The sequence below is a fragment of the Chlorocebus sabaeus genome, chromosome 20 (genome assembly GCF_047675955.1).
Source record: "Chlorocebus sabaeus isolate Y175 chromosome 20, mChlSab1.0.hap1, whole genome shotgun sequence".
Classification (NCBI taxonomy): Eukaryota; Metazoa; Chordata; class Mammalia; order Primates; family Cercopithecidae; genus Chlorocebus; species Chlorocebus sabaeus.
In genome coordinates, this window is record NC_132923.1 from 50031718 (window position 1) to 50056172 (window position 24455).

At 36.0% G+C, this 24455-nt stretch overlaps 1 protein-coding gene across 4 annotated transcripts in view; it reads right to left on the minus strand.

Annotated features, from left to right (window-relative positions):
• Positions 1–24455, minus strand: part of HS2ST1 (heparan sulfate 2-O-sulfotransferase 1) — a 200421-nt gene that overhangs the window by 174480 nt on the left and 1486 nt on the right. The window lies entirely within an intron of this gene.

Genomic DNA, 24455 nt, shown 5'->3' on the forward strand with positions numbered 1-24455 from the left:
TGAGCCACTGTACCAAGCCTATTTCAGTTTTGAGAGTAAGAGAAAAAAAGCTAGAAGGCACACTGTGGATTTACAAAAACAGCTTACAAAAAAATATTGCTAACAGTAAATAGTTTAACTGGAATCTTATCCATCCCCTTGACATATACATTATTAAGCTAACTAAGAAAACATTATTTCTCCACCTGCTTTGCAACTTTAGGCAGTTAATTGCTGAGCCTTTTGGTCTTTTGGCCAAATGTGGTAAACATCTCTCAAAATATGTGTAGTATTATTAACACTGCTCATTTTAAGAAGACCATGGTAAACTCAAGAACATAATTTTACACATTCATGATATATTAATCTTATGACTATATGACAATTTTTAGGAGTTAATTTTAACAAGTATTATTGTGCATGAGTCTCTAGAAGAGAGGCTCTTAACCTTAGTGTACATAGGAACTGAGGCGCAGGCCACACCCCAAGGCAATCAATCAATCTTTCAAGGGTGGTACCCATGCACCAGCATTTTTTAAATCTTCCAACATGATTCCAACATGTAGCCAAGAGCAAAAACCACTACTCTATGACCCTAAGAGTGTAAACTTGATTCAATATTCTACAAGGTGAAAACGTAAGTATATCAATGACATGGAGTAAAAAAGGTTAAGTAGTATCTACTTTTTTTGTGCGACAACAAACAGTAATTTTTTGCTAAGTAATCCTGACACAATGCAGCTCAAATTAATTTTCCCACTGCAAAAACAAATCCACAGAAAATTGAATAAGACAACAGAAATAAGCCAAAAGGACAACGGAGGAATGGAAATACCTTTTGACAACTGATTATTGTACACAGCTACAACTAAACTTTACTCTGAAGTAAGTGTGATATGAAACACTTCTTTTTCTTCAGGACTTACATTTAACTCCTGTCCTTAAATACAATAAAAGTCCAAGTAAATCTCAATAAGTCCTTCTACACATTTTACATGGCAAGAAATTTAAACTGAATTTATTTGCATAACCACTTCACAACTGTATTTCTAAAACAACAACACTTGAGCTTCACATATGTTCAAGTACTAATTAGTATTCAGAATGAAAGACCATATAGAAAACCAAATCTAGTCTATCCCTTAAAGTTTCTTCTACCAGTTGAATTACTTATTTTTCAAAGTAACTTTTACTTTGTCGTAATAGCAGTTTGAATTTACACTGTTCTGACATGTCCTAGACTAAGAATCGATTAATCCATCCAACACCACTGCTAGTTGGATACTAATCAGTTACCCACATTATTATTTATAACTCCTTATTTTCTGAGACTGTGTGAAAAACTTTATCATAAGCAGTTACTTAACTGTGCCAAGGTGAATGACACAACAGAAGAAATATCTGAATACCTGCCAACATTCACTGACTTATTCCTTTTCTTTTTACTCATCCACCCCATCCCTGCCAAAAAAGAGAAGTTAATAACATCTGAACATCCATCCCACTGTTTTCCATAACTGAGTTATCACGAAAGTTATGTAGCGAGTCCTAGTCAAAAAATAAATAAATAAATAAAGCTGTCAAAAGAGAGCAAAAATTCAAAACTCAATTTGGAAAAATGAAAAAGCTGAAGAAAAAATGTGCAGGAGGAATTATTCACAGCAACTTAATTGCAAGTACTGACATTTTAAGTATTGGGAAAGAAGGTACTCATTAAAAAATTAGGCAACAGTACTTTAATCGAGTCTAGAAAATTCCACCATTCCTGTATAGAAAAGACTCTGTATACTTTACTTCCAAAACTTCAAGCTGTGTACCTGAGCAAGAAAATAAGTTCACCCAATTTCTCATTAATTTAAAACAGAACTTCTGGTGGAAGAGAAGATGTCTCTAAATACAGTCCATCTCCAAACACAAAATAGAAAACTATGTTCAATATAACCTCACTGTTTCCTTCCAGAGAATTTTAGAATATGAATGTTACAGTAACAGATCAGTGCTAGGTATGCATGCTAAACACATGCTCTAGTTAAATATCAGACAATGATTATTGTCTGAGTACACATGTAATAAAGGTCAACGACAAAAATATAATGCATTTTTAAAGTTTTATTATATAATTAAGATCTACAAGCACAAGTGTGATTTTTACAGATTTTACCTCATCTAAATCACTGAAATAAGAGTAGGACAGGTGGAACAGAAGGTACCAATGGATGCCAATGCAGAAGATAAAGGTACCTCAAGAAATCAATATAGCTACCAGAAAAAAAAAAAAAAAAGATTGATTGGCTCAGATTTGAAAGGGATTATGTATGTATAAAAGATAGAAGGAAAGGCAATCTGATAAGAATACATATTTTAAGAAAACTGTTAAAGGCTGCAGCTAGGAATTAAAAATTAAACCTTTTCTCCCAAATAAGATGCTGAAAAAATGTAGGAGAGGAAGGCATTCCCACAATGGGAAGGAAGCTGAGTAAAATCAAGGCCTCTCTCAAGTAAAAGATTCTACTGTTTTATAATTTACTCACTCTTAAGTGGCAGTGAAACTTTGACATCATCTTAAAGTTATCACAAATAAGAAAGAATGCATACAACTTATATGATAGAAAAGTTAGTATTTGATGTTCTTCAAAAAGCTAACTATACATTGTCCTTCATATTTAAATATAAAATATTAATTACCTTATATTCCCACACTTAATTCCATATCCACCTAAGTAAATTTTGACATATTTAGATTCTCAATAGGGGCTATACTTAATTAATAACTCTGGAAGGAAGGAGGGAGGAAGGTGCAGGCTCAATATTTTGATCCTTTAAAATACAAACATACGGCCGGGCGCGGTGGCTCAGCCCTGTAATCTCAGCACTTTGGGAGGCCAAGATAGGTGGATCACGAGGTCAGGAGATCGAGACCATCCTGGCTAACACGGTGAAACCCCGTCTCTACTAAAAAATACAAAAAAAAAATCTAGCCAGGCGAGGTGGTGGGCGCCTGTAATCCCAGCTACTTGGGAGGCTGAGGCAGGAGAATGGTGGGAACCCGGAAGGGGGAGCTTGCAGTGAGCTGAGATCCAGCCACTGCACTCCAGCCTGGGTGACAGAGCGAGACTCCGTCTCAAAAAAAAAAAAAAAAAAAACCATACAATTTTGATAAAGTCTATTTAAATTCTGGAATATCAGTTTGCAAATAGTGTTTAACCTGAATTTTCTTTATGAAACTAATTCACTCCATTCTTTTTTTTTTTTTTTTTTTTTTGAGACAGAGTGTTGCTCTGTTGCCCAGGCTGGAGTTCAGTGGCACGATCCTAACTTACTGCAACCTCCACCTCCGGGTTCAAGCAATTGTCCCGCCTTAGCCTCCCGAGTATCTGGGACTACAGGCATGCACCACCATGTCCGGCTTTTTTTTTTTTTTTTTTTTTTTTTTTAGTAAAGACAGAGTTTCACCATGTTGGCCAGGCTGGTCTCAAGCTCCTGACCTCAGGTGATCCACCCACCTCGGCCTCCCAAAGTGCTGGGATTATAGGCATGAGCCACCATGCCCTAATTCACTCCATCCTAGAATGCCACTTCCGTGGAATAAACATATGCTCTAAAATGAAATTCATCTGAATAGTTTACAATTGATCTTTTCTATTGCTATAGAAGAGAATATAAAAGAACAGTTAAATGCAAAATGAGTAAGAAACTTAAAACTCAGGTTTGAGCTTCTCACCTATGTGACCTTGAGCTTCTCACCTATGTGACCTTGAGCTTATATTATTTAACCTAACTGAATTTACTCACCTGTAAACAGGGATAATATTGACACCTATCTTAGGAGGTTGTAAGGGTTAAATGACATGATTTATTTGAAATGATTAGAACTCCTGAAACTTGGTAAAGCATTCACTGCATATCAATGATTAATTTTAATGTCAGATATTAGAGAAATCAACTTATAATGTACACAGTAGCTAATTTTTCTCTTAAAGGGAAACTCAAAGACTGTTATGTAAAAATTCAGCACAAAAAGTGTAATTTGGAACTCTAGCCTAGCCAATGCAATGCAATATGACATGTTATAGAAAGAAACAAAAATAACATTTTTAGCAAATGAGAAAGTTACATGCCTAAAAATTCAATTATCAATACCTTTGAAAAGAGAAAAATTTTAAAAACAATTTAAAAATGTAAAACACATTCAATGAAAGCAACTAAAAACTCAGAATTTAAAATCTATTAGCAAAGCAGCTTCTGAAAATTAACACCATTCTTACTCTTCAGAAGGCAGGGAAGGAGGCAGAGAGACAGAGAGAGAGAGAGAAATACAGTAGAAGGCCATTGCAATAATAACAGCAAAACTATACATACGACAAAAAAGAGTACAGGTAAAAACTGGTAAAATCTAAATAAGGTCTGTAGTTTAATTACTAGTATCATACCACCATCAATTTCCTGTGTTTGATAACTGTATTATGGTTTTATAAGCTGTCATGATAGGGAAAACTGGGTGAAGGATACACAGGAACTCTGTACTATCTGTACAACCTTCATGTGAATCAAAAATTATTTCAAAATAAAAGGACTTTAAAAATGCAGAAAATACACCTCACAAGAAACTTCTGTAAATGAGACAAAGAAAATTATGAGGCCGTGTGTGGTGGCTCACACCTGTAATTCCAGCACTTTGGGAGGCTGAGGCGGGCAGATCACTTGAGGCCAGGAGTTTAAGACTAGCCTGGTCAACATGGCAAAATCCCATTTCTACTAACATATAAAAAATAAGCTGGGAGTGGTGGTGCACACCTGAAATCCCAGCTACTCAAGAGGCTGAGACATGAGAATCGCTTACACCCTGGAGACAGTGGTTGCAGTGAGCTGAGATTGTGCCACTGCACTCCAGCCTGGGCAACAGAGCTAGCCTCTGTCTCAAAAAAAAAAAAAAAAAAAAAAAAAAAAGGAGAAAAAGAAAACTACAAAACCTCCAAAACATAAAAAAAGATCCGAGTCAACAAAGAGAAATAAATTTCCAGAGGAGAAGTCCAAACATCGTAACACTATCATTCTAATTATACTACTAATTTTAAGCAGTTCTATTTATAATCCTACTTCCTTTTTTCAATGACTTGACAAAACAATTCTGAGCTTCATATGCAACAAGAAATAGGCAAGTAAAGCAAGATTAGCCCTACCAGATACTAAAGAATTTAATGTTATAAAAATTTAAAACAGTATAATCCTAATGCTAGAACTATTAGACAAAGTAGCATAATCAGATGGTCTAGACACATATCCTATTCCCTGCATCCCTACACAGCTAAATTCCAGATGAAGAACGAAACAGTCAAAAAGGTACAGAAAATAAAATATCTGACAATTTTTAAAATATCATTAAGGATTTCTGGTCTGATGCGGACAGAGCTTGGAAGTCATCACTCGCATCCTCACAACCAGAAAGCTGAACAAACTGAAAATAAGTAACTCTTCTATTTTTTATTTTTATTTTTTATTTTTTGAGATGGAGTCTGGCTTTGTCGCCCAGGATGGAGTGCAGTGGCAGGATCTCAGCTCACTGCAAGCTCCACCTCCCAGGTTCATGCCATTCTCCTGGCTCTACCTCCCAAATAGCTGGGACTACAGGTGCCCACCACCACGCCCGGCTAATTTTTTTGTATTTTTAGTAGAGACAGGGTTTCACCGTGTTAGCCAGGATGGTCTTGATCTCCTGACCTCGTGATCCGCCAGCCTCAACCTCCCAAAGTGCTGGGATTACTGGCGTGAGCCACCATGTCTGGCCGAAAATCAGTTAATTCTTCTTAGACCCAATAGAGAACTGAGGTTCAGGACAAACTGCTGCTCCCAAAACTGGAGAGAGATGTGAATACAGAAAATCACAGCTACGGGTATCACAAACCCCAGCAAGAGAAACACACAGCTGGAGCCAGTATCCATAGGAACATTTACACTGTCATGTAAGTTGCTGGAGGTTCAATGTGGACTAGTTTGAGAATTAAAAACTCAGGGATGGGCAGTCTGGCTGGGGGAGAAAGAGTGTGAGGGGAAACTTTCCTGAGTTTTATCTCCAGGTGCCCCATCAGAGATTTACAAGTGAAGATCAAAGAAAAATTCCCTCTAGCTTCCAACAGGAGAGAAAAAAATAACCATTCTGAAATTGCTCAGAGATCTCTGTTCCCAATAACAAAGACCTGCCCTCAAAAGAAGCTACATTAGCCTCTCCTCATCCGAAGTTTCACATTCCACACTTTGTTATCCACCACCTAACCAACTTGTGGGAAGAGAAATATGAAACTCCAGCCCCCTCCCAGCCTTCCTACTTTCTCACTTAAGCATTGGGAGGCAGAAGTTGCAGGAGATAAAAAGCACTCATGAAAGTCACAGTCCAAAGACACAAGCTCATTAAGAGCTAATCATAAGATTATAGAACACTTTTACACACACACACACACACACACATCAATAGGGCTCCTGCGTAATAACAGGGGCTTATAGCTTAAATAACTACAAGCCTCGGATCCTACTTATGAAGGAGTTATTAGGGAAACCCAAAGACAACAAAGGAGACAAAAACAGATACAGGAGAGGAAATTTTAATCTCTGACACCAAAGCTACAGCAAACAGTAAACACAGCCTAACTCTAGCCAGATAGGCCTCTAGGCCACACTAAAGGCCTATTTGTCTTAGTTCTTTTTACCCCTTATGTCACCATCTAGCTTATCAACCAAACAAAAAAAAAATTACAAAGGCATGCTGAAGGCAAAAAACAGAGTCTGAAAAGACAACACAGGCATCAAAACCAGACTCATATATGGCAGAGATTTTGGAATTATCACTGTGAGAATTTAGTAACAATGATTAACGTGCTAAGGGCTTTAATGGAAAAAACTACACGCCATTCAAAAACTGATGGCCACTGTAGGCATAGACATGGAAACTCTAAGACAAACTGAAATGGAAATAACAAAAATCAGTAACAGAAATGAAGAATGCCTTTGATGGATACAACAGCAGACTAGACACAGCAGAGAAAACCATCAGTGAACTTGAAGGTATAGAGTTGATAGAAACTTCCCAAACTGAAAAGCAAAAAGAGTTTTTTTAAAAAGTAACAAAATATTTAAAAACTGTCGGACAATTACAAAAGGTGTTAACTATGGATAATGAAAATATCTGGAGAAAAGAAAGAGAATAAATATGTGAATAATGGTGGTTAATTCTCCAAAATTGACAGATGCCAAACTACAGATACATGAAGCTCAAAGAACTCAAGAGGGATAAATACCAAAAAATCTACACCTGAGAAAATTAAAATAAGTATTATCTAAAGAATCCATATGAAAAAACTTTGCAAAGAACAATGGTTTCATTAGTACGTGAAAAAAGGGTTACTTTTCACTTTCTCTAAATATTCTATACTTTTACAATTCAAAAAATTTAATCTTGATCTATGGCTACAAAAATGATCTTGCACAGTTTTAAAAGGTTCTGAAACCAATTTCATAAAGAATTTCAAAATATTTTTAGCAACTATATTTTCTAATGTATAACTTCCTCACAGTAACTACTTTGAAAAATACTTTTTTTGCCCCATTACTTTATGAGCACATTATAATTATGTTACCTTCTTCAGAACTGTGTTAAGAAGCTTCTGAGAAAGGTTTACCACAATAACCTAACCTGGATTGCTGTACTTTTCCTGCCTCCTTCTGTCTCCTCCCCTTGAAAAGAGATCCCACTTCTTATTTTTGACAGTGCATGTGCTTTTAGCGACTATCCTGCTTGCTTCCTATTACTAATGCTGTTCTAATACAGATAGACGAAAAGACAGGTACCACTATTTATTAAATCAGTAATTTTAATTTTATAAATAACAAATCAAAGTATTTGATCATGACCATAGCCTAAAATGAAAGTTATATGATTTATGTATCACTTTATTTATTCGGAAATATTTTTATCCCCCGGCAAGACGTAGGCTACTGTTGCTTTGCCTATAAAATAAGAGGGTATATTACATGAATTATATGAAATGGTACATGGTATATCATGAACAACCAGGGGAATTATAACATTAAATGTATTCCTTCTGACTGCATGTTTGTACCCTTTAACCTACTTCTCTTCATTCTCCCCACCACTCACCTTTCCCAGTCTCTGTTATCAACCTTTTTACTCTCTACTCTCATGTGATCAAATTTTTTAGCTCTCACATATCTTTCACATGTGAGAACATGTGATATCACCCCAAATTTTTCTTTAATACGTGCTTTGGTAATTTCACTTTAGCCCTTAATGTTAATCTAACAATATTTATTTTAAATCACATTTGAAAACTGTAACTTATAATAGCCAACTTAATCCATATTTCTCTTAGCTATCTAGCTGTGCACAGTGGCTCATGCTTGTAATCCCAACACTTTGGGAGGCTAATGAGGATCACTCAAGGTCGGGAGTTCAAGACCAGCTTAGGCAAGAAAGCAAGACCTTGTCTCTATAAAAAGAAAGAAAAGTTCTGAACTATTTTATCAGATTTTCTTAAATTAAAAACTGCCAAGAAATATCACTTCAATTCACTGTATTATTTTTAATCCTCTCAGAAACAAATTATACTTGATAGAAAAAATAAAAAGATTACTGGTATTAAGCATTTTTTTTCTAAATAAGCAACAACATGACGTTAAGTTCTGTCAAAATGTGCTCAACAATCGTTATTATATAAGGTTCCACAATGATGGATTCTGCACTGAAAACTACTTGAACTTACAATAAAAGCCTTTAGTATCACAGTAAGAAAAGCTTTATCATAAATCATGTATGGTACAAAATCCTAACTCAATTCTTATCATTATATACCTGATCTTCCCAAACTATCCTTGTTATTATTTAAAACTTTCACTTTTATTCTGTGACCAAAATGCAAGTATGAAATCTGCTTTCCTGGTTCCTTAAATAAAAGGCTGCAAAAATACTGTCACTCCAAATTACCTCCAAATATGAAGGGTTACATATAGAGATCTTTTTGGTACTTTAATACCTCACTGTTCACAAAAACAAAATAAAGGGCTACAAAATTAAAATAAGTTATTTAATATCTATACAAATACTTTGACTTCTTTTCCTACCTCATTTGCCTTTTTTACCCATTCTGCATTACACAAACACATTTGTGTATCTCTTCAACTCTTTTTCAGGACAAGGTAGAATTAAATTGAATAATAAATGTGAAATAATGTATAATACAATTCAAATTAAAAATTACATTGCAAACTTTTGACTACATTCAACGTCAGGTACATAGGCAAAACTCTCAAAACCTACTATATTTCATGTCACATACTACAACATCATTTTTGTGAGATTGTAACTAAAATAACCTACTATTCTTATTTAAGTAACTTTTAGAAATACTTCTCATTTCAAAGAACATTCTTTTTAAAGGTAGAAATGTTATCTTCCCCTATTAACTGGTCATTTTCAAAAGGTACTCACTCCGCATACTATAAATGCCTAAAATTTAATCACTTATTTTAAAGACTCCCTTTTTCACCTCTCTGCCTCATCTCTTAATTTCTCCTGTAAGTGCCAACATTACTACAAGCACCTAGATGAAGAGCACATAAAACAAATACTCAACTTTTCGTGCTTCAAAGATTTGTTCATTTATGTAAGAACAATGCAAAATCTTGCATACTTGTATAGGCAGGAAAGTCAAAGTTTTCAAATTAAACTGGTAACTCGGTGGGAGGAATAGGAGAAGATGGTGTCATCAGACATTGGTTAAATTTTTTTAAAAAGCCAACTTTTCCAATGCAGTAATAAATTTAGGATAAAATCTACTTAGAAAATGGTAGGGTCCTTTAATAATCTTATTCTACAAGATAACTCTGAAAGCCCAGACTAACATATGCTTAAGTTGTTGGAAACAAAATAAAAATTAAAACAGTTTCCACCTATGGGGTACTATGCTTCATGTGGGGATAGGGAAGGTTAGGTGAAATGTAAAAGGTTAATGTTATTTCTCCATTCTGTCTTTCTCAATTCTAGATTGGTAAAGTCATTCAGAAATGAATTTTTTAAAGTTTTAAAGGTATAGCTAAAATGCAAGCTGAGCTTCCAACAAATCCAGCATTTCTTTCAAAATGTTTTCACTGTTAATTAGGAAAATTTTTAAAGATATCCATAAACATAAAATATTATAATATGCAAATGAAATCACTGCTCTACTCTTCAAATTGTACACAACAGCTACATGTTAAATTCTTCAGTAAGGTTGACCTGTACTTAAGAATAATGCTATAATTCCTGAAAAAAAGTAGCAGCAATATATATGACAAAAGAGGTGATCACAACACAGTTTACCTCTCATTTCAGTCTACCAAAATTTCTGATTGTAAAATGGCAAATAACTCTTTACCTGAGTTAATAGTGTTTGAAGCTGCGTAAGATTCGAGAATTTCATCTTTTCTAAAGTCATCCTCAAAATCTTGGCAATATGGCCGGCCGTGGTGGCTCACGCCTGTAATCCCAGCACTTTGGGAGGCCGAGGCGGGAGGATCATGAGGTCAGGAGATCAAGACCATCCTAGCTAACACCGTGAAACCCCATCTCTACTAAAAATATAAAAAATTAGCCAGGCATGGTGGCACCTGTAGTCCCAGCTATTTGGGAGGCTGAGGCAGGAGAATGGCATGAACCCGGGAGGCAGCGCTTGCAGTGAGCCGAGATGCACCACTGCACTCCAGCCTGGGCAACAGAGCAAGACTCCATCTCAAAAAAAAAAAAAAAATTGGCAATAAATATTAATGTACAGCCTATGCTATTCTGTATTTGAGTTAAAAGGATAAGAAAAGCTGAACTTTCCTCATTTAAATAAAGGATACAGAACATATTCTTCTATTTGAGATATAATAATGAATCACCATGGGAAAACTGACAATATAATAAAGAAATTATCACATAAAACTTTTTCTAAAATGGAGAAATAGGCTTAGGTTCTTTCTTCTTTCATTAATTTGACTATCATTAATCCTTTAAAAATTTAGAGGCCAAAGAGTTATTTTATACACATATATGCACATAAACACATACATATACACATTCCCATGACAATTTAAATTTAATTTGCATTCTACAAATCTGTCTTTAATCGTCAATTTCACAGGGATTAGTAGGAAAGAGTAAAGAGAGTCCAGTAACATCAAAAAGTCAAAGCTTTTCTAGAATTTATATGAAAACAAATAGATTTCTACTTTAAAGAGACAAATAACAATATGAATTGCCAGTGATTAAAGAATAAAAAGCTAACCTGAATGTCAAATCTATAACTCATGTAACATCATGTGATTTATCTGGACTTATCAGACAAGTGTCATCCTACGAGATGAGGCACTGGGAAAAACTACAGCACCAAAAAATGTAGGCTGTAGACTATATTAAACCTTAAAGACGACAATGGCAAAGAGAAAGTAGTTAGGTATTATTGTCATTAATAACAATTTATAACTACAGTGTTTGTACTAACATTCATTATCTCATTTGAAGATCATTTATCTTCACAGCAATTCTCTGAAGAAAGCAAAACAAGTATCATTTACATTAAATGAAACTATACACATAAAACACTTATAAATATACAGTAAGTACTCCATAACTGTTAGTTACTGTCTGTTACAAATGAAGGTTCAGAGGTCATGATGGCTTACTAATTAAACACAAAGTTCCAACCTAGGGCAAAAGAAAAAGGGCACACAATGGCATCTTATCTATAAGACAAACCTGAACAAGCACATATCAAGTCAGAGTATCACTGACAAATCCCAGGTGAGGTGCAAAAGTCACACATATCCCTTATTTTAATGGCTGAGAAATCCATTTCAAGACACTAAAATATCATCACACAACTTTGCTTTTTTGTTTTAACCTTCAAAGTAGGAAGGAAAGATAAGAAATTTATGTCTTAGAAGACAATGGTGAATGTTTTCTTCTATTTTATTTAAACAAATGCAGAAACTATTAAAATACATTAAAATCACGTTAAGCCAGTCTTTCTAATCAGCCCTTCTATAGAGGAAACAACTGAGTTTTTCCGCCAGAGGTGTATAACATTCTGGGAACATCCAACACTTTATAAGAGCTGGGTGTGTTTTGTTGAAAAGCAATAAAACTGTGTTGAAACAAAAACACTGGCAATTGGAGGCACTTTCTTAACACCCAAATACAGAATATAAATCAAGAATCTTAAATACAGATCAAATCTAAATATAGATCAAGAATCCTCGTGTCAAACCTCACTGCTGAGCCAGTTTCAGTTTGTCATGGACAAAACTTGAACAAGGAAATCAAATGCAAGGTTGAAGAAGGACTTTATTGATTTCAATCCAGTAATTCAATTTTACTCAAAGCTCTAATATTCCTGCTATATTTAAAATAGTATATTTTTTATCACTGAAAACTTAAGATTATGTCCTTTTACATCACACCTTAGAAACTGAAAGAAACAGATAGCCCTAGTTAAACATCAAATTCTTAGAATAAAAATAGGGTAGAATTTGCAACTCTATTGAATACACTATAAAAATTCAGGTTTGCAGCAAGATTTTAGTTAGAATGTTTATGCTGTGCGTTTAGTTTCTTCTAAAGATTTCCTTTTTTAAGTTACTATTAACTAAAAGACATACTGTAATAAAGCATTATTTTGAAAGCAGGATAGTAACAGAGCACTCGATACAGAATTCATTGTCTGAAGACAAGCTATGGAGACTCAGACTACCAACTTATGTAGCAGAAAAAAATAAAACTAGTTTGATTAGCCCATTTCCTATACTGTTTTGCTTCAAAGCATACAGGGACTACATACCAGAAGTTTGTTATCAATGAACCAATAACATCTCTAAATTACATTCATTAAGCCCAACTCAAACGTAGTTTATAATTAGAAATAAATTTGCCAAGAGTTAGTCTGCACTTGCATAGCCACTTAACCTCAAATCCTTAACCATACCAAGCAAAAGTCTAAGGTGTTTTCCAACACAACTCTCCTTTCCCAACTGACATCATCTGATCAGTCTCTAAAGTCATTTCTGAGTGCTTACATGTACAAATCACTTATTTCTAGCTATATCACAAATTTAAAAATAAATAATGGAAAAACATAAGGTAATACTAATGGATTATTCCTTACTGGAATTTAGGAAAGTGGACATTACTTTCCCTCTAAATCCAGTTTTAAGTTGCTATATAAGTAGCAAATCAATTCACCATTTTCAAATCACTACCTTTCCACAGGAGAATCCAACAGTTACAATTTAAAAGACTTCTTGACACTTTCAAGTACTCACAGGTTCAGTACAACTTAACTACCTTTAGCAAGAATTATATCATGCCACGTTGAACATCTGAGGACTATAATATTCACCTTAGGGTAAACTATATGCATTTTCTATACATGCAACATATTCAATATAACTACTATTAGCACTACTATCCCTGATTCTCTTCCCCACTACTTAGCTTGGAATAAAGGTATTCTGGAAGGAATACAGGAAAGAAGCCTCTGAACAGAACTATTAATCCAGCCACGCCCAGCAAGAATGTGACCAATTAGCTCAAAAGCCATACTAACAGGAAAAGCAAAAACCTCTTCTGGAGCCACATGGTTCATCAGCCAGTCTGAAAGAGTCTTCCTCTTAGACTCAGCTGTATTTAAAGGGATACAAAAGGTCTGGTTTCTTAAAGTCAAAATAAAACTGATAACATTTCAAAGAATTAACTAACATACACTTGAAACTTCTATGAGGAAGGAGGAAGGTGGGACTATCACCGATAAGTCTTGCCTAACTTTCAGTTAACAACTCGCTAAGGCCTGTGCTCAATACCACACTAGAGATTATGAAGAAATCAAGAAGCATAATAAAACCATGATTCTTTCCCTGAATTTATAATATTAGTTTTAATTACCAAGTATAATTCAAATGATCCAAGTTCACCACTTTCCCCTCAGTCAACTCGGGGACACCCAATCAAAGATCCACCCAGTTTCTACCACTAGCCAAGATGGAGTAAAAGAGACTGGGTTTACCCTCTTAACTGAAACAACAAAACAAAAATAAAATACATAACAACAATTTTCAGACTTTGGACATTAAACAGGAAATCAGCATAGTATGAGGATTCCTGAGAAAAAGGAAATGAAGTGAGTCCTATGACTGCCTGAGAGTTTCCAGGCTACAGCACAGGGAGGGAGAACTCAGTCTAATTCAGGGATCCAACATTCTTCTTGAATTAAGCAGCGAGAATCAAGGTTTTAGGAAAGACAAAGCGGCTGAAGTTTGCTGGGCAGTGTACTGAAGAGGACAGAGCCAAAAACAGAATTTTCAGCAGAGTACCTCTCAGTGCATATGTGTTAAGAAACTAAGGCCAAAAAAGAGCCATTCAAAATGGACAGGAGGAACAATTTTGGGGATTCACTCAACCAGCGTTCCCTTCAGCCAAAGTGGCAAAACCTTGTAATACACAGGGCACTGGGTGGAATACTCTGAAGGGCACTAAAAGGGACTGCCAGTAATGGAGCAAAATTAGTCCTAGACTAAAGGCTTTGTGGTGCCGTCAAACAAACTTAAAAGCAAGCCTCAAAAAGACAAAACTGTTTCTAGATAACTTAAGTATGTCCCAAAACAAAGCGTGCAAGTATTTATAGGAATATGAAAAATATCCAGTACCTAGCAAGGTAAAATTAATAATGTCTGCCATCCAGTGAAAAATTAACAGACACGTAAAGAAAATATGGCCCATAATGTAGAGAAAAGCAAATCAATAGAAAGCAACCCAGAAATGACCCAGATGATAGAATCAGTAGACAATGACATCAGAAAGAATTATTATAACAATATTCCATTTGTTCAAAAAAAAAAAGGAAAAGCATGTGATATGCTTTGGCTGTGTCCCCACCCAAATCTCATCTTGAATTCACACGTGTTGTAGGAGGGACCTGGTAGGAGGTAACTGAATCATGGGGACAGGTCTTTCCCATTCTGTTCTCATGACAGTGAATAAGTCTCGTGAGATCTGATGGTTTTAAAAAGAGGCGTTCCCCAAACAAGCGTTCTCATTTTTTGCCTGCCACCATCCACCCCTCCTTGCCTTCCACGATGATTGTGAGGTTGCCCCAGCCATGTAGAACTATTAAACCTCTCTCTTTTAGTTTATTGTTGTCTTGGGCATGTCTTTATCAGCAGCGTGAAAAACGGACTAATACAATGAATTGGTATCATAGAGTGGGGCATTGCCGAAAACACACCCCAAAATGTGGAAGCTACTTTGGAACTGGGTAACAGGCAGAGGTTAGAACAGTTTTGAGGGCTCAGAAGAAGACAGGAAAATGTGGGAAAGTTTGGGAACTTCCTAGAGACTTGTTGAATTGCTGATAGTGATATGAACAATAAAGTCCAGTATAAGGTGGTCTCAGATGGAGACAACGAACTTGTTGGGAACTGGAGCAAAGGTGACTCTTGATATGTTTTAGAAAGGAGACTGGTGGCCTTTTGTACCTGCCCTAGGGATTTGTGGAACTTTGAACTTGAGAGAGATGATTTAGGATTTCTAGTGAAAGAAATTTCTAAGCAGCAAAGCATTCAAGAGATGGCTTGGGTGCCATTAAAGGCATTCAGTTTTAAAAGGGAAACAGAGCATCAAAGTTAGGAAAATTTGCAGACTGACAGTATGACAGAAAAGAAAATTCCATTTTCTCAGGAGAAATCCAAGCCCACTGAAGAAATTGCATAAGTAACAAGGAGCTGAATGTTAATCCCCAAGACAATGGGGAAAATGTCTCCAAGGTATGTCAGAGGTCTTCACAGCAGCAACCCCCACCACAGGCCCAGAGGTTTAGAAGGAAAAAATGGTTCCGTGGGCTGAGTCCAGGGTCCCCGTGTTATGTGCAACCTAGAGACTTGGCACCCTTTGTCCCAGCCGCTCCTGCCATGGCTGAAAAGGGCCAACGTAGAGTTCGGGCCATGACTTCAGAAGGCGCAATCCCCAAGCCTCAGCAGCTTCCACATGGTGTTCAGCCTACGAGTGCACAGAAGTCAAGAACTGAGGTTTGAGAACCTCTGCCTAGAGTTCAGATGTATGGAAACACCTGGATACCCAGGAAGAAGTTTGTTGTGGGGCAAGGCCCTCATGGAGAACCTCTGCTAGGGCAGTGTGGAAGGGAAATGTGGGGTTGCAGTCCCCATACAGAGTCGCTACTGGGGCACGACCTAGTTGGGCTGTGAGAAGAGGGCCACTATCCTCTAGACCTCAGAATGGTAGATCTACTGACAGCGTGCACAGTGCACCTGGAAAAGCCACAGACACTCAATGCCACGCTGTGGAAGTAGCCAAGAGTGGGGGGCTATATCATGCAAAGCCACAGGGGTGGAGCTGCCCAAGGCCGTGGGAGCCCAACTCTTGTATCAGCATGACCTGGATGTGAGACATGGAGTCAAAGGATATCATTTTGAAGCTTTAAGATTTGACTGCCCCGCTGGATTTCGGACTTGCATGGGGCCTGTAACCCCATTGTTTTGGCCAATTTCTCCCACTTGGAATGGGTGTATTTACCCAATGTATCTAGGAAATAACTAATTTGCTTTTGATTTTACAGGTGCATAGGCAGAAGGGACTTGCCTTGTCTCAGATGAGACTTTGGACTGTGGGCTTTGGAGTTAATGTTGAAATGAGTTAAGACTTCGGGGGACTGTTGGGAAGGCATGATTGGTGTTGAAATGTGAGAACATGAGATTTGGGAGGGGCCAGGGGTGGAATGATATGGTTTGGCTGTGTTCCCACACAAATCCCATCTTGAATTCCCCTGTGCTGTGGGAGGGACCTGGTGGGAGGTAATTGAATCATGGGGGCAAGTCTTTCCCATGCTGTTCCCATGATAGCAAGTAAGTCTCACAATATCTGACAGTTTTAAAAAGAGGCGTTCTTGCTGGGCGGGGCGGCTCACACCTGTAATCCCAGCACTGTGGGAGGCCAATGTGGGTGGATCACAAGGTCAGGAGGTCGAGACCAGCCTGGCTAACATGGTGAAACCCTATCTCTACTAAAAATACAAAAAAGTAGCCGGGCATGGTGGTGGGCGACTGCAGTCGCAGCTACTCGAGAGGCTGAAGCAGGAAAATGGTGTGAACCCAGGAGGCGGAGCTTGAAGTGAGTCGTGCCACTGCACTCCAGCCTGGGCGACAGAGCGAGACTCCATCTCAAAAAAAAAAAAAGCCGTTCCCCTGCACGAGCTTTCTCATTTTTTGCCTGCCACAAAGATGTGACTTGCTCCTCCTTGCCTTCCACCATGACTGTGAGGCTTCCCCAGCCATGTGAACTGTAAGTCCAATTAAGTCTCTTTCTTTTGTAAGTTATTCAGTCTTGGGTGTGAAAACGAGCTAATACAGGATGTTAAGGAAAGAAATGAAAGATGATTTTTTAAAGACCTATATTGAACTTTTAGAGGAGTGGAGGGAAGGGTGGGGGGCCATGCCTGAGATAAAAAATAAACTGGGTAATATTAAAAGTGGATTACATACTGCAGAAGGATTGGTGAATTAAAGACCTAGCAGTAAAAACTATCTAAAACAACACACACAAAAAAGACTGAGAAAGATGAATAGAACATCACTGAACTGTGGAACAATTTCATGTGGCCTAATATAAGTATTTCGAAGTCCTGAAAGAGGGGAGAGGCAGCACAGAAAAATTAATATGTGAAGAAATAATGGCCAAAAATGTTTAAATAAATGTTTTAAATGTTTAAAATATTTAAAAATGTTTAAATAAAAACTATAAACTCACAGATCCAAGAAGCTCAACAAACCCCAGGAACAAGAAACATAATACAAGGGCCATTATATCAAATAATTAAAAACCTAGTGAAAATCTTAAAAGTAGGCAAAGCGGAAAAATAAAAGACATGCTACATATAGTAGAACAAAGAATGATGGCAACCTTCTCATCAGAAACAATGCAAGCCAGAAGACAATGAAGCAACATCTTTAAAGTACTGAAACAACAAAAATATCAGCTTAGAATTCTATACCCAACAAAAATATCCTTCAAACACTATAGCAAATAAAAACTTTTTCAGACACACAAAGTGAAAAGAATTCATCACCAGTACATTTTTAAGTGTAAGTAATGTTAAAGGAAATTCTTCAGGGTGAAAATAAATGGTACCACATGAAATCTGCATACACACACACACACACACACACACAATGAAGAACACTAGGAATGGTAAATATGTGAGTAAATTTTTAAAAAAATTTTAAGCATTTTATATCTTTTTAAAAGATAACTAAGTTAAAGCAAAATAATAATGTATTGTAGGACTTATATATAGAAGTAAAATGTGTAACGACGATAGCAAGAACCCAGAAAAAACTGGTAATATATTAAGGTTCTTATACTACACATGAAATTCTATCATGAATACCATAAACCCTTAACCACTAAAAAAAAAACCAAACAAACAGCAAAGAGCACTGCTAGTAAGTCATCAAATTAAAAAATGGAATTTAAAAATACCCCTTTAATCCTAAAAACAGAAAAAAAGGAATCACAAAACAGTTAAGACAAACAGAAAGCAAATAGCAACTCAAATTTAAACCCAACCACATCAATAATCACATTAAGTGTTCTAAATATTTCATTTACAAAAGAGATTGTGAAATTGGATGCAAGATTAGATGCTGTCTACCAAAAATCCACTTTAAATATAAATACACAAGTAGGTTAATACTAACAGGATGGGAAAAGATATACCACCTGACACTACTCAAAAAAAAACTGAAGTGTCTGTATTAGCACTAGACAAAGTAAGTGTCATAGTCCATTGTGTGGTACTAAAACAAAATACCTGAGACTGGGTAATTTATAGAAAACAGAAATGTATTTCTTCACAGTTCTGGAAACTGAGAAGTCCAAAATCAAGGCACCAGCATCTGGAGAGGGACTTCTTGCAGCATCCTCACATGGTTGGGGGTAGAAATGGCAAAAGGGGGACAAATGCTGTCTTCTTACGTAGAAAAAAGAAAATCCACTCCTACGAGTTTTTTTATAACAGTATTAATACAGTTATGAGGAGAGAGCCCTCATCACCTAAACACCCTCCACTCCCCGCCCCAATACTGTTGCATCGGGGATTAAGTTTCCAACACGTAAATTTTGGGGGAGACATTAACACCACAGCAGTAGGTTTCAGAGCAAAGAATATTACCAAGGATAAAGACAGTATCTTCTATCAAAAAAAGGGTTGGTCGATCAAGAAGACGTGACAGCCTAAATGTTCATATACTTAATCACAGCACTTCAAAATACATGAAGCAAAAAGTGACAGAATTACAAGAAAAACAGACAAATCCACAATTATATCAAAGATTTCAAAACCCCTCTTCATAACTGATGAAGAGGCAGGAAAAAATCAAGAATACAAAACAACGCAACAATACTACCAACCAATTGACATTTACAGCACACTTCAGTCAATAACAACAGAATACATATTTTTCACATTCACCTGGAACATTTACCAAGATAGTTTATTTTTTTCTTAATTTTTAATTGACAAAACTATATATATTTATCTGTACAACATGTTTTAAAACATGTATATATCATGGATGGCTAAATCAAGCTAATTCACCCAACATGCATTACCTCACATACTTTTTTTTGGTATAGTGAAAACACTTAAAATCCACTCTATTAGCAATTTTCAAGAATACACTGTTACAGGAGAATGAGGGAAAGCTTCTGGAATCATGTCTTTAGGTAAGTGAGGCAATAGAATCAGGTGTACAAATGACCCAACAGGAGCACTGACAGTTAATCTATTGTTAACAGGCAGAAAGGCAGAATACAAAAGTACAGGTACTGGTAGGTGGGTAATTCTTAAAAATAACTAGGCTATAGTGAACCATGATTATGAAGTTCATCTATAAGTACATCCTTCAAAAGTGGTCTTTCTGGAGAGCAGTGTTTGAACATTCATTATTATTTCAATTTCACTAAGTGTCATAAAGCTATTAGAAGGCTTACCAGAGTGGTGGACAGACATCCCGGAATTATCTTAATTGAGATCAACTGTTTCAGGTGACCACTCCATGGCACTAGATATCTTACTCAAGACTAATAAGTGAGGCACCAATTACCAATTCTAGAATAACTGTATTCCTATTAACCCAAAGTCCTCAAAACAGTAGCTACTGTGAGGTTTTCCAAATGATTTCAGAAGTAAGGAAATCTACCATTCTCTGGAACATGTTACAGGTATCGCTGCATGGTTTCAGGAACTTGTAAAAACTACCAAATTCCAAAAAGCAATCTCAACCTTGGCCCTGGAATTAGTTGTTTAGTCTAGTAGAGTTTTAAGAACATAATGACTAACATAATTATCACCTATGGATGAGTACATAATCCATTCTCAATTATTTTCCCCATGTAAAAGATTATTCCTAATGTGCTCATAAATTCATACAGGGATATAAGAACATAGTCAACAAATTACTTACAATGCTAAAACCCTATAGAAAATAAAGTTACCAAGCACATAGTTCTATCATTTATGTGAGAAAACGTTTCGCTGCACTGTTCAACCAGTCAATATTAGCAACAAGTGCACTCTTGAAATTCGGGAAGAACTACTTTTCACCAGCCACAAATTCTGACATTTTATGGTAATGAGTCACAGTTAAATAGTTTTCATTTGGATTCCCTGTCCTTTTCCATTTCTCACTAGAAAATTAAGTCTACATTTTAATACAATGAAATATTAACTTCATTAGAAGTTGAAAAACTTCTTTTTCACAAGTAATGCGCTTATCTCCTAAATTTAACTCACAATCTGCATGTTATGTTATTAAAACAAAAAAAGTCCACTAAATATGAAACATCTACTATATCTGTGATCCTTGCCATTAAAGGAATCACATACTCCTTTGCAAATCTGATGAAAGTTATGTATATAATTTCAGGGAATTCACCTTGAAGCCTGTTTATGGGTCCCTGAGATTTAAAGAATCTGTGATTAATGGAAAACAGCATCCAAAACTGAAAACTTAGTATGTGATTAAAAGAAGGAATGTTAACATACAGTTAGAAAAAATGAATTATTTACTGAGAAAATCGTGATAAATCTCTGTAAACATATAAATGGTTTAAAGAGCCAAATGTAATAAACTATAAAATACTATAATAAAATACAGAAAATGTACACAATCTTGGCTCAGAGTAAGTCTTCCTAAGCAACATATGAAAACGACTTACCTAAATTGATAGATTTAACTGTGTATATTTTAAAACTTCTATATGAGCAAAACACACCATAAAGTCAAAAAACAAATGGCAAACTTGGACAAAAACAAATGAAAGAGGCCAAGTGCAGTGGCTCACACCTGTAATCCCAGCACTTTGGAAGGCAGAGGGGGGCAGATCACTTGAGGTCAGGAGTTCAAGACCAGCCTGGTCAACATGGTGAAACCCTGTCTCTACTAAAAATACAAAAATTAGCTGGGCGTGGTGGCACGTAACTGTAATCCCAGCTACCTGGGAGGCTGAGACAGGAGTGAGCTGAAATCGCACCACTGCACTCCAGACTGGGTGACAGAGCAAGGCTCATCTCAAAAAAGAAAAAAAAAAGCAGAACATATGACAGATAAAGGATTACTAATTCTAACATTTAAAAAAATAAGTAAACCACCCAATAGAAAAATAGACAAATGAAAATTAACAAATAAATGGGCAATAAACGTATGTAAAGATGTTCAACCTAACTAGAAATCAGAAGGTAAATTAATTCAGTATATCATTTCACAGCCTCACACTGGAAAAATTAAAAGCTGATTATCTTCTAGTGCAATGAACAAGTGCTGGCAGTGTAGATTACTATATCTTCTGAAAAACAAAAAAAAAAATGTTGAAAAGTAGATTTTTAAATCTATTAAATTATGAAATATGTATATCCTTTGTCCCAACAATCTCACATACAGAATTCATCCTAGCACAAAATGACATCAACATGAGTTAAACAGATATATAAGGATGTTTCCTGTAACTGTTTATAATACTAAGGAAAAAAAGTCAAAAAATTATATATGTGTATATATATATGTGTGTGTATATATACACACACACATACACACACACACACACACACACGACAGATGGGGGACAAACTGAATGTCCGTTACTAGAATAATGGCTTAATAATTTATGATACCTGCATACTTTGGAATATTATACAGCTATTACTAATAGAATGGGTAAGTCACATCTATATGTACTGACCTGGAAAGATGTCTATGACATTCAAGGCAAAAAAAGCAAGCTTCATTGTAATATGTGCACCACAATGCCATATTTGTTTTTTAAAAAATAAAAATAAAAAAACTATATTACTGAATTTTTTTTCAGGAATTCCTAATTAATTTCCCAAGTTCTCAATGAGTATACCTCAGTTTTGAATACATCTACTGCTCTATTAGAGGTCTCACCATGAAAATACTATACTCTCAAATCAAGGAATATTAAAGCCACTATCAGACAATACTATGCTTTGGAATCTTCTACAATGAAAATGATAATAACTACTTTTAAGGACAAAATGTTTAATAGGTTTTTTTTTAATGCCAAAATAAAAATGCTTTTTTAACATTGTGATTTTGCACGTATGGAAAACAGCTAGATTTTTTTTTCCTATAGTAAAAATAAGCTATCTATTTCAGTTGTTTCACTGGGTAACATAATTATGTTCATTACATGAATATAAACAAGGGGCAGACATTACACTAAACCAATTCCTTTGTGTCAGAAATTCAATTTTCTCTGAATGATATTCATTCTTAGCAATAAATGCAATTAAACACTGATATTACAATTTTAAAACTCTATTCAAATAGCTAAATCTCGGCGTAACGTCAATATAAAGTCTTAAGCAACCGGACATAATTAAAGGAGCAATTGATTTGGAATCAGACATAACTGGGTTGCAATCCTGGCTCTGCCACTTAAATGTGATGTGGTCTTGGGCAAGTTATATAACCTCTAAGCCTGTTTCTGCATCTGCAAAAATGGCTTTCTGTTGTTTTTTGGTTTGAGACTGAGGTTCGCTCTTTGCCCAGGCTGGAGCGCAGTGGTGCGATCTAGGCTCACTGCAATCTCTGCCTCCCAGGTCCAAGCGGTTCTCATACCTTAGCCTCCTGAGTAGCTGGGATTACAGGCGCCTGCCACCACGCCCGACTATTTTTTGTATTTTTAGTAGAGATAGGGTTTCACCATGTTGGCGAGGCTGGTCTTGAACTCCTGACCTCAAATGATCCAATGATCCGCCGGCCTCGGCCTCCCAAAGTGCTGGAATTACAGGCGTGAGCCACTGCGTCTGGCCAAAAATGGCTTTAAATGGTGTTCTTACTTTAAACACGAGTATCTAAGATGAAAAGTGCCTAGTACAGAATCTGGTTGTCAAAATATGGTTTCCTCTGCTAGGCATGGTAACACCCACCTGTATTCCCAGGTACACTTACCTGTAGTCCCAGGAGGATTTTGATGCATATTTACTATTTTTTATGAAATTTTCTTTCTTGTATCACAAGAAAGCACTTTATATTTTAACTGTGGCATTATACATCTTCAGAGAACTTTCTTTTAAAAATTATTCAGATTGTGTCTATGGAAGCAATTTTCAAGTATATGGGGAAAAAAATGTTAGGCAAGGAGGAAAACCAAAAACTGAAGTCATTCTAACCCACTGTAATGTGTCTAAGAAATCAACTCCAGAGAATTCCAAAGAGGAGTCTTTTCTTTTTTCTGTAGAGCTGGATCATTAATGACGCCAGAATATGACCCTGAATGTCGCTAAATGGATACAAAAGAAAAGAAAAACCGTACTGGATAACCTTCAATATTTAAAGTGGACATTTTTTTCCATCATACAAGATACATATTAATAAAAGAACTGGTAAATAAACTGAGTATCTCTTCGAATTTTACTCTAGAGTTGAGGACTGGGAGTATCTTTAGCTTTTCTCCAACTTTAGTTGCACTTCATTCAGATTTACTTGATGGTTTTTCTTTCAAGGCTCTTTAAAATGTCAAGGCTTTTGCAAAGCCTTGTACCAAAATAGCTGCTGTACGTATATCACAATTATTTTCTGGTACATTTTTCCTAAAAATTAATCATCCACTCACAGTAACATCTATTTCTTAGTCTAAATTATACTGCTGGGGTTTTTTTGTTTTGTCTTCTTTTGTTTTGCTGGCTTCTCAAAGGTATTCAAAATGATTTTGAGGTGAAAGTATGCAAAAAACACTTCACATTACTTTTCCATATTCAAATTACATCCTCTTGAGTTGATTCTTAAGTGCCATGTACATTTTTAAATCAAAATTTATCACTGTCAATTCTTTTAACTCTCGCTCTCCACGCTGAGCTCTTCCA